This window comes from Lissotriton vulgaris, chromosome 10 (genome assembly GCF_964263255.1).
Source record: "Lissotriton vulgaris chromosome 10, aLisVul1.2, whole genome shotgun sequence".
NCBI classification, from domain to species: Eukaryota; Metazoa; Chordata; class Amphibia; order Caudata; family Salamandridae; genus Lissotriton; species Lissotriton vulgaris.
This window is the reverse complement of record NC_141698.1, coordinates 412,876,314-412,888,498: the sequence shown is the minus strand read 5'-3', so window position 1 is coordinate 412,888,498 and position 12,185 is coordinate 412,876,314. Positions and strand designations below refer to the sequence as shown.

The window sequence follows — 12,185 nt, the reverse complement described above, 5'->3', positions numbered from 1 at the left end:
AAAGGGGATAAAGGGGAGTAGGTCAGAGAAAAAGAGCCACTACAAGGGGAGTAGTTCCCTTTTGGAAGTGAGGCCCTCACACAACCTGGCGGTGTCATTCTTCATCATCTGGCTTGCTCCTCGTTGGGCCTGCGCTGCAATGTCTTATGGGCACCCTCAAGGGGGCACTTTATCGGAGATCTTTTTCCAAAGCTGTGATGTGAAGTGCAAGTTAAGGGCCCTTTGTGTAAATTGAGGAAACATAGGTATCGATGTAGTGATTAGTGACTTAAAAAGGGCTAGGCAAGTCTCATATCAAATTTAATCTAGGAGCATGACTGACGTATTAAAAAAGTGATGTCACCAGTGGGGAACATGATCCCTGTTGACTTATGAAGTCAGCATGTTTCATGCCGTTAATTAGTCAAGATGTGATCTAGGGCAGTTCTTCAGGACCATAACAATTCTAACTAATTACAGCGTCTGGGACCAAGGATGGAACAAGTATTGTCCAAACACTAAGTATCCTATAAGTGTACTTGCAGAATGTAAAATTCCTGATCTGGGGGAGGAAGATATGAAAAGAAATATTAAAATCGCTACATACTGAGCAGTCTTGTATAGTGCTTGTAGAGGCATGCAATACTAGCATGCATTAATTTGTGATTTGTAACAAGTAGTGACAGTAGGGAGAAAACAAATAATGTGTTAAAATCGCATATGGCCAGGATGAGATTATGGAATGATTACTGAAGGCTACCAGTTGATCTCTTCCCATGGTATATCTTCATTCAATCCCTGAATATGTGTGGACAGACAGAAAATCCAATGTTGTTCCCTTTTAAAGAGTGCACCCTTTCTCAGACTGGAAGGGGCTTCCTGCACAGTCCATCATAAATCATCAGCTGTGTGGTCAAGGTCAGTAATGTGTGTGTACATTTTAGTGCTAGTTCTCTTACACCAGATATTGCTGCAGTGCTCAGTAATACTGGTCTTGACCGGTCTGGTAGTCATCCCTATGTTTCTTTTATCACAGAGGCGTGTGATTGTGTAAATGCAGTTTTTCGTATTGCAGTTGGTATGTGCCTTTTGTGTCCAGGTGAGCGTGTTTGTCAGTTGTATTTCTTTTGTCACTGTAGTCAGTTTACAGACAGTGCTGGAACCACAGGGGAAATGGCCCTTCACAGGGGGCAGGGACCAATGCGTCCCTTGGTCTGAACTGTCTGTGTGCACCAGCATGTCTTTTATGTTTGAAGTGCGTATGAAAGCGAACCTAGGTTGTGGCATGGTTAAACTTCCAGACTGGAGGATGTTCCAATGTTTTTTTATAATCTTACGTATTCTGTTAGCTGTGAATGTGGTAACGCAAGTGAGCGTGTCTTCTGGAGGTTTTGCTTGTTCTTCCAAAAGTCGTCATATTCGCCCATTCTATGGTGCACTGACACAAAATTGGTTTTAACGCTCTTTCGACTGGATGCCCCTTTCCCATTTATTCAGACCATGTTTATTTCTTAAACTAGCACCAATTTCGTGTCAGTGCACCATAGAATGGGTGCGATATGACAACTTGTAAGGACAAGTGAAAGAAGCACTTACTGACCGCTTCTACGGGAAGGATTTGAGGATTTGAAGTAAGTGGTGTTTCTTCACCTTAAAGAATTAGAGCAACCAACACATATATTTAGCCCTGAAGAAGTCCCTTGAGAATGGGACGAAACGCATAGGCTGTATCTTGTGGCTGTACCTTGTTATACCTGTGTATTGAAAGGAAGATTTACAAATAAAGAAAAGAAAAAGAATACAGACTAACTAAAAGAAAAGATTCACTGTGTTGTCTCTTTCCATCTCAGAAGTATCTATTTGTTCTTACTCTATTGTGCTTTGCACCTTACAAGACAATAGTCTTTTATAAGATTGCATTCACACATAGTTACTGTGCTCCTCTACCTTTGTCCTTTGCATTTTATTTACTTCAGGCGTTTTCAAAAAGGGTTGACTTAATGAGTGAGCACTGTAGAATACTCTGAAACAACAGTGTGCGGCAAGTGTGTACCATAACCATTTGTTCTAGTAGTACATAGTATCTCATATTGGTAGTGGGGGGTGAACCAAGAAGTGTTGCGTAGTCCCGAGTCGCTTTTTTGAAGACCAGGTTTGTCCTGGAAGAATGCCCTCAACCTTATTTTCCGAAAGAAATTATGGAGTTCATAATTATCCCGGAATTTATCTATTCAAGGTGTGAGGACCAAGCCAATGCCCTCTTAAGTACCTTGGTCTCTGTATCATTCAGGGTTTGCTTCGACAGGTTAACAACTAGTTTTTCTTCGATGTCTGACTCCTTGTACCTGGTGCGGGGGTGGTTTTTGCCGCTGTACATGCTTGTGCCTCCCTCTTCTTCGACCTCTTCCTCTGCCCCAGCCTCTGTCTAAAAAAGCAGGGTTGTAGGGTTAATGGAAGAGTTGTTGGCCTTCTGGAAACAAGGGGTATTGCCAAAAGGGGGCTGCCTGAAAGGGTGGCGTTATGTAATTCATGAAGGGTCTCTCTTTCCCCCATTGTTGCTACTCCAGCTATCGTTGCTGGAGTTACTGAGGAAGGAAGAAGTTCTTCTGCGAGATGTTTGGCTTTCGTCTGACGATGTCTCATCTGTTAGGACAGAACTGCTGGGAAGCCATAGAAAGTACTTGGGCTGGAAACTCGGGTTCCACAGCATCATGATGGCTTCACTGAACACAGGAGTGTTTGGTACCAAACCTATCCTCTCAATAAACCCACACTGATGCCACCACCAGACAAGTTTCTGGACCCCTGGGTTGAGAGCCTGTGCTCTCTAGGATCAGAAAGAATGCAAATCCTGAGTGGAGGTCTCCCACCTTCTCCCCCAAGATCGGCCCAGTGCCCGAGAGGGAAACTTTAAAGAACTGCCACCTTTGTAAAGTGACCCCCAGCCTCTGCTGCTAGCAACAGATAGCAGCTCCTGGTTAACACCCTCACTTTGGGCGGGACAAAGAGGTGGGATAAATTAGACTAGGAGGTGTGCCCACCTCTGCCAACTTCACCCCTAAGGTGGGGGAGGCGAGGTGAAGCACATCTTTCAGTCCCTGCCATCTTGAAGATGGGAAGACCTATCCAAAGCAGGGCTAAGTCTATGTCCCCTCCCACAGGAGGGTGGCATAATTAAGGGAGTAGTCACCTCAGGTAAGGTGCCCATTGGCCCTACCTGCTACTCCCCTAAAACGTCCCTAAATTTAGTATTTAGATGGCTTCCCCAGACCTGGAAAATAGTTCCTGCTGGCCTAAGAGAAAGTATGAAGTAGGCAAAAGTATGAATGACGACTCACTTGTCCGAAACCCTACCAGCCTGTCTCTAACTTTCAAGAAACCTGTGGAAAAGGCAATGCCTGTTCTGTAGCCAGCGATTCCCAGAACCTGTGGAAGACTGTCTGCACTTTGACAAAGACCAGAATTCCCTTGGACAGTGGATCTGTCTTCAAGAAATCTCTACAAAGGCTCAAGTGCCCTCTGGGACCGCAAGTCCTCACCAATTTGCATCTCCAAGTGGCATATTGATCTAGGACCGATTCCTCAGCGATCCTGACCGCAAGTCCAGCATTGGCTGAACCCTCCTGGAGTCCACAACGACACCTGCAGCCTGAATCCAGATACTCCCCTGGACGGCGACCGGCTCCTGTAAGAGGAATCTGTCGTCTAAAGGCACTCCTGCACCTGAAACCCCAGGTACTTAGTGAGCTGAACCACTGTTGCCCCTACGACTTCCAGCCTCATCTCTATATATGTTTGCTGTCGCTGGTCTCCCTCTTGCAACCTCCGGTGCAGCACCTTGGGTGCCTGATGCTAAATTGGCACCCTGCAGCCGGCCATCCCTGTGCCACAGGTGGTGTATGTTTGATGCTTCTTTGTGGCTCCCTGTGCCTGCTCTAACTCCCTAAGCTTGGCCCCTGCAACCGATCTGTTTACCTGCATGCAGCGTGGCATCAAGCACCTCCAGTCTCCATTGAAATGCATTGGGCCAAATGCCAAATTCGACCCCTGCCCCGGCCTCCCTTGTGCCGCTGGCGGAGCAGTTTTAGCACTTAACTTACCCTTGCTGATTTTTGATCCAGAAGACTGGAACTGTAAGTTGTGTACTTTCCTGTATACCCACATTATTGTTTTCCTCCGTAGGATATTTTTCCTGCAAAACATACTTACCTTATCGCGAAGATCTTAGTCTTAAAATAGAACTAAAACAAAGCTTATTTTTCTACAATTGGTGTAGATCTCCTTTTTGAGTAGTGTGTCACTTATTGGTAATGTCGTACACTCCTTTATGTTAGGGCTAAGGCTTCTTGCCTACACTACCACTAATAGAGCTGTTTGGGTTTACATTGAGCCCGGTACACTTCTGGGGGAATCTCTGTTCTCTGTGCAAGGTATAATCACTTAGTAGGAGCCAGCTTCCTACAAGTGTCTTTTTGCGATAGTTGATTCTGCTCCTAAGACTTCCAGAACGAGGGACAGTGCTGTACCATTTCTTTCCATGAGGCGGGAGGTCGATGCGGTTCTCTTTCCCATTTGTGTCTTTACCCAAATTCTTTTACATTTTGGAGCTTACTGCAATAACTGGAAATCCATGTCATTAACACCTCCCCCCCGAATTACAAAGTAGCTGCATTGAGGAGCCAATGAGCCTGGCTCCTCAGTGCAGGCTCCACTGGCCTTTCCCTGTACATCCCTTGCATGCCTTACCGGTTCCAGATGGTCAGCCGGGTAGTTACAGCTTAAACTTGTGCTAAAATAGAGTCCTGTTTTGATACTGGCCATTGGTAATGAGAAAAAGTAAAATTATTACTATGTTGAAACACCCTTTGTTGGTTTGGAACAGATGGGCAAGTTACAAAGAACATGCATGTTGTGTTAAATTCTCATTGTGCTTGGAACTATCCTTCTCCAGAGTTGTGGATCGAAAGGGGTCTAAGGCCAACTTAGATTAAAGCTGCACTCTGATTGGGCTTTTTTGTCAACATAATTACTCAGTTTTAATGTCATCCAATGTATACCTGTCTTTTTGTGAGATTAACCATGGCTCTGTCTCCTGGGCTATGTGAGACGTTTGGTGGTAACTGCATGTTTGTCATCAGGGGCTCAGACCTTTTTAGGTCTTGCTCCTAGCGATGCAGTCCGCAGCATTGTCCGCGCAGCATGAGTCCTCTTGTACGTGGGTTCTGAAAGCTGACCACACACTTGTGCGTGTGCTTTTGCTTTTGCTGGCTACCATTGGCTTTAGCGTGTTTTTGAAAAAGAAAATAAGGCACGCAATTGGGCAAAGGCGGGTGCATGTCCCGCCTTTGCTCAGCCCATTCCCACCGGTGTCTATTACGCGCACCAGCGCGGCACAGACAACAGGCTCCCTCGCCCCCGCTCCTCTGTAGTGCGCGTGCATTCCTTTCTTTTATTTTTCAGGGCGCAGTTGCAGGGTGACTTCCACTTTGTCAAATGCGGGTCAGGTCGCTCCCTCCGTTCCATGACATTGCGCATTGTGAGCGCGGGCCGCATGGGTCGCCCCTGCCTGCACTCCTTTGTTTTTTGCACCCCCCCCCCCCCCGCCCGCAATCCAGTACGGTGCATGCGCTCATAATACTCCTGCAAAGGGGTCTGTGCCTTATATGAATTTTCACACACCCTCTCCTCCCGCCCGCACTCGATGTGAGCCTTCCACGGCTTACCTCAGACAATCTCCGCTACACTATGGTGGAATTCAGCAGGATACTCGGCATGCAGGCGATGCCGCTTTGAATCCTCCAAGGTATGCAAGTCGGGTTTTCTTTGTGCCGGGAGCGCCACGAACAGTATAAAAAGCGAAGGACTTAAATAATACTGCTGCAAAGTGGTCTGTGCCTTTATATAGGACCCCCCCCCCCCCCCCCATCAGCGATTTTCTCATAGCGGATGGCTCAGAAAATGTGTAATGACAAAATGTAAGGCTGACTGTTGGCTACACGTTCTGTGCAGCAGAAAAAAGCAAAAGTGTAAAATCCAACGCACACCTTCACCTTTGATTGTGAAGTTCCCTGGCTACAGTAAGCACAGCTTTTTAATGTGTGTTTCCGATTGCTGTAACATGCGAGGTGTTGCACTCGTTTCTGGGGTGTAACATGCAGAGTCTGCTCACCGACCTGCAGTGGAATTCAGAGATCTTCTCATTATTTTATTATCGATCTGGGCTACATATCCTCAGCATTGCAAGAAAAACACATTGCAAAATCGCAGAACAGCCTTTTTCATCTTTCTTTTTTTCCTTATTCTTTTTTTCCATGTTCAAATATTGCAAATATACTTTGCCAAATAAGTAAGCTCTTTAAGCTGGATACACGTTGTCGATTTACACATACATTCACGGTAGCACTCGTCTTTTATTTTAACCACCACTGGTGTGAATTTAAGAGGCGCACCAATTCTTGTGCACTTGAAGCCCTGGCGGTAAGTGTGTACCTTCCCTATCACTGTTAGGAACAAGTACGGAAGAGGGTTGCGAATTGTTCGCTTTTAACGTGACAATTCAATCACTGGGCCTGCACATTCTTGAAAAAACACAACGTTTCCCTAGTTTCAAAAAGACAGCTGCCTGCTTTGCTTGTGTGAGAAGTGATCTAGCAGATTGTTCCAAGGCGCCCATGTAAACGAGACACGCTCCTGAGCTTTGAGGGAAGAGTGAGGCGGCTTTGTGTTTTTTACACGTGAACTTTAGCAGTCAGCATTCATTTAAATTTTCAGAACATGTGTTCAATAGACTACACTATTTGCCAAACACAAAGTCGCTGACATAATGTAAGCTTGCACACGGTTACTGGAAGCAGATGCATGTGTGTAAAGGACGTCAGAGAGGGTAGCAACTACTGCTATTTATCTTGCCTTGTTACCTATAATCTCAGGGAGCAAAGAGGCATAGGAAGGAAACTAAAGGAGACAGAACCAAATGAGCCATGTTTACTGTGTGTAGATTGCACAATAGGCCTTCGCTTGGCATCTCAGCAGCATGAAGCTTTTGTTGGGGAAATGGCGGGACACTGACCATTCTGTAATGTCATCCATATGAAAAGGATAGATAATGCTCGCTCTGCTTTGCATGAATTGACTTCCATGAATTATTGATTTATATTTTGATTCTGTAACATGAAGTGTAAAGTGGAGTCTACATTATAAGTAGTGTACATTAGTTGTCTTCTCTTTCTCTCAAACTGGATATTAACTTTTGTGAGAGAGTTGTTGTTTGCTATGAGGTCTGTTTGTGGTATTTCATATAATAATACTCTATTTATATGATTTCTGCACTGGGTTGTTAAGTCTGATATTTTGTTTACAGCTCATGGTCCTGAGCAGGCATGTTTGGTGAGAGAAGTGATCAGGAAGATCTGCTTGGATATACGTTGTTACTAGAATGTCTTATCTGATTGCTATTGTAAGATGTAAAGCGGCACCCATAGGTGAACTAAAGGGAGGATTGTTGTGATGAGCCCACTATAGGCACCCATTATGGGTGTTTCAGCAAGTGGAACTTAAAATATGGAATCAGACTTTGCTTATAGGGGCTTCGCAGAGAGTTGCGCAACTGACAGAAGTCACAAAGGTGCTTTTCCCTGCAGCTTTCTTAAAGAGTGCTCTGTTGATACAGTATTACATAGTTTATTTTTAATGTCTTGCGTATTGCTACAAACACAATATACATCTCAAGCACAGCTCATGGCACTATGAGGCTCTCCCTAAAACCTTACACCTAAAACAAAACATGCAAACATTTACAATTTCTAGTGTAACATTCAAGTAGCAGTTGAGTGTCACTCAAAAAGTAATCTATTAATTCTTTCATCCATCATTCAGTCTTTCACCATTCATTCTGTCCTTACATCTGTGTGCCCATCCATAACCAAACCTTTTCAATCATTTGCACACCTATCCATCATCTATCCTTCCATCTATCATTTAGCCACCCTTTCACTCATCCATCCTTTCACCCAATCCATCCTTTCACTCATCCATCCTATCATTTACCCTTTCACCCATCCAGCCATCCTTTCACTTAGTCTTCCATCCACCCATTCACTCTCACTCATGCATGCATCCTTTCTTCCAGCTCTCCTCCCTGCAATGCAATAGGTCTCGCATTTGAGAGTTTAAGCTATTGGCATTGAAAATCACAATGCTTTTTATTTATGTTTTAAAAACTAACACATATAAATAAAAGGCATTCTCATTTACAATGCCAACAGCTCAAACTCTCGCAAATGTGAGACCTATTGCATTGCAAATGCTTGTTTAAGTATACCACTGTGAGGGACTGCCTTGAGGCTCCCCCTTCTAAAATGTCTGTTTAGTTTCCTTTAACTCAGGTCCTTTTGCATTCACATGTGTGTTCTTCACAAGGAAGCGGTCTTCATTGTGCACATCTGGTGAACATGTTGCACATGTCAAACCACCGTACCTCTGTCTTATTCCTCTCCCCATGACAAGCCCTGCATGGTGAGTGGGAGTGAAGGTAACGTGTCCTTTCTTTTAATGTGTAGTTTCACTCCCAGTGCGAAATCCACCCGCCCTTGTCTCCTGTTTAAGGCAAACATGCTTCTGTGAAATGACTTCACAGGCGAGGACAATGACTTGCCCCACCAGGCCACCAGAGGATGATAAGTACTGATCTCCTTAGCCGGTACTTAGTTCAGTGTTTCAACTCGACAAACAAGAGGCCTGTGCACCATTATCGTGAGGGAAGAGGCAAAGCCAGGAGTGAAGCGTTGCCATGGTTGCCAGTCACCCTCTGGATGGGGCCTATATGAGCTTGCCAGTGTCCATCTGGAAATTTCCATGTTGATCAGCAGTAGCCCGAGGGCTTAATGTTGGAGTTGCTCTTTTGCTCATATGTTGCTAAGGCATTCTAGTTTTCTCAGCATACTTTCTTTTTTAAGTGTAGTATATACTTACCTTCTATTTAAATAATTTCTTGTCTAAAAATAAAGTAGTAACATGACATTCATGTTATTAATTATTCTGTATTGTGTTTTGTTGCATTCCGAGTTCTTAATCCCCTCCATTTCTGGGGTAAGCTGTGACTGTTTGCCATTTGTGCCCTAAGAGTGTTAAATGGTAGAAGCAAGTACTTGGCAATTTCGCTTGGAGCGCAACATTTTGTGGCCCTAGTTACCAGTGATGAACAGTTTTGTTGCACATGATAAAGCCCAGTAATCTCTGACTGAACCATTTATTTAAAATATATATATATATATATATATATATATATATATATATATATATATATATATATATATATTTGTAGTTTACAAGAAAGAATTAAACATCAAACAACAAGGAACATTATCATATCACATCATGCATTGTTATGCAGTAGAAGCTTTCTGTGACCATATCTACCCTTCATGTCTGTGGCCGCACAGCAGCATTGTAGATCATCACATAAGTCACTAGAACCCCAGATGTCAGTTTGGCGAATCTTGTTGTATCTGTAGCCCTACCTAGTCTCACCTCACAGGCCACATGTATTACGCTATGACAGAAGTCAGGAATTCACATCACATGTTGAGCTGTATAAACCCTAAAAGGGGCCAATATGTCTCTGGGGCGACTCGTTGTAGACATCGGCTCCCAAAAGTACTTTAACTGCTGCTGGCGAAAGGCAGTGTCCATTCAGGCGAGCCACGGCGTCCCCAGTGCATGGCACCCCTACACCTACCCAGCAGTAGTATCCTTGCTGGTAATCTGCGTGTGCTGGCAGGGATATCTTTGACATGGTCAAGGAGAGCAGCCAGGGGTGTCCTTGGTACAGAGTGAGTGACTATGTCTTGCAGACAAGTATAAACAATAGTCCAAAAGCTCGAACCCCAAGACCGCTCCACGCCAGATGCAGGAAGTCCACATCCGCAGAGAAAGCACTGCGCTCCCGGTCTAAGGCCCATCTTGCACTTCTCAACTGGTGTGCAATAGGCTTAGTGAAGATATGTGACATGTAGAAGGTAGAGACTGTAATTGGAGGAGAGCAGGCAAGTGGTATCACAGCAAGATTTCCATTTCTCCTTGATGAAGTCTTCCCCAAGATCTTCCCCCCACCTCTCAAAGGTTGGGGGTTTGATCACAGCAGCCATCTACAAGGATATGTACAGCCTGGTAATCATTTTTCTAGGGAAGGAGCTAGTAATCACAGAATCTGGGGCATGCAGTGTTTCGGGCTGTCAGGGAAATGTGGGCTTTGCCACTCCCCAGGCACTCTGCAGCCTATAACAGGGGAAGGTGTCTAATGGAGTGCAGCCAGAACACAACTGCACAACCTGTAAAGATAGGAACTCACCAGTAGGGTACAGATATCTCCGTATGTTCTGTCCCAACCCTTTAACTGTTGTACTGTCTTCTCTCTCATGGTGGGTACAAGATTATGTATGAGCCTTAAGCCAGCGGAATAGAGGAAGGGTAGCTGTGCCCCGTGGCTCAACCTCTTCCATGCCCATGTCATGCATCTGACCATACCAATTTCAGTAGTGGTTCTTGTCGGTGTGTTGCACAGAACCATAGATATGGAGCAGGGGCTGGTATTATTCGCCTCTACTGCAGCATGGGGTAGATGTTTCATAGGGTGAAACCCATGATGAGCATATTGGGCCTGTGCGCACAAGTTCTATAGATCAAAATCCGGGGCACCCAACCCTCCCTGCTCTAGGGAAGGAAGGGTGAGCCCAGGAGAGTCTTGGTTGTCTGCCAGCTCGCACCAATTGGATCATAAGGGAGCGTAGGCAGGTGAAAAGGGCTTTGGTGAGGAGGGATGTTTATGAATAGATGAAGAAATTTAGTAAGAACTACCATTTAGCTAGTGCTAGTCTTCGGGCTAAGGACAAGGGTAAACACCTCTGCACAGGTATGCTCTCTTCCAGTCATATCACTGCTCTGCCATAGTTTTCTCACATCACAAGCAGCATAATTATGTTGATTTAGATTCCCAGGTTTCACACACATGCACTCGCCCACTTCAGGGGGAAGTCCATTGGGAACTGGTGCAGTGTATCAGTTAGGGGGAAATGATGGCTTTTGTCCGTTTACCTGAGATCCCAGGTAAGCCCTCGAAGAGTATAAACTCACGGAGTGGAAGGGCCAAATTTTGTATCTGGTTCATTATGTAGACAGTAACATCATCATCAGTAACAACATCACTAGAAAACAGTTTACCACACATTCCACATACACGCAAGCTCCAAAGATGAGAAAAGACATGAGCATCAGTTATGGTTAGTGGATGAACCTTTACCCCAGGAAATACTGGCGGCATTCACTTCAAAGAGTACTAGTAAAAAGGTATGTATCTGTGTATTAGTGTTTGCTTCTTTCAAGAGTAAAGAGGGACGCTTGTGGGTTAGGCATGCAACGGGGCTTATATGATGGCAGTCTAACAGAGTGGAACGGAAGATGAGGTCTTATGGCCCGTTCCTTCTTTGGATCTTTGTCCTCTACCTTCTGCCGCCTCCTTCCCCAGTCTGCATATTCTCAGATACCATGGCTGGTTAAATGTGAAGATTTTGCCTTTCTGTTCTTGCTGATAGTTCACTGCTGTGCCTGCACCCAACTCTGTCTTGTTAGTTTGTTGTAATTACTGATGCACGTCATGTGTTTAGCTAGTTATGTTTCATTTCAGAGACTGGGCATCTCCCTCTTCCCCCTCGCTGACCTCTGTTGGTTCAATGCAGTATCCGCCCTTTTTAGGTCTCGCCTATGCAGCACGCATGCGCTGCAAAGGCAAAAAGGCCTTTTGGGATCACTTTGGCTTTTCAGCCAAGCACGTGCACACGTTCCATTGCCTTCAATTGCAACGCGTGCACGTCAGGAAATTCACTTGTGGGAGCTAGGGCCGCCAGAAGGCAGCAGTTATCACTCCCGCAAATGAATCTCGCAGCCCCCCTCCTCACCCCTGCTGCGACAGATGCCGCCATGCCCAGGGTAGGGGGGCTTGGCACTGGCTGCCAAAAGCGATGCTAGTAAATTAACGTGAAGAGCAGCTCTGGGTAGGGGTTTGTTTTATGAAGCCTTCCGGGGCTGCTGTGCACCAGCGCCGGCAGCCTTTGCCCACAGCTGCAGATATGATTGGACTCGTGTTTATCCACTTCAGCCTACAGTGCCTGAGTTCGACCCTTCATGCCTGGCCCTCAAGCAGGACCAGCAGA

At 45.3% G+C, this 12,185-nt stretch overlaps 1 protein-coding gene across 2 annotated transcripts in view; it reads left to right on the top strand.

Annotated features, from left to right (window-relative positions):
- Positions 1-12,185, top strand: part of LOC147685316 (lysosomal dipeptide transporter MFSD1-like) — a 152,256-nt gene that overhangs the window by 61,067 nt on the left and 79,004 nt on the right. The window lies entirely within an intron of this gene.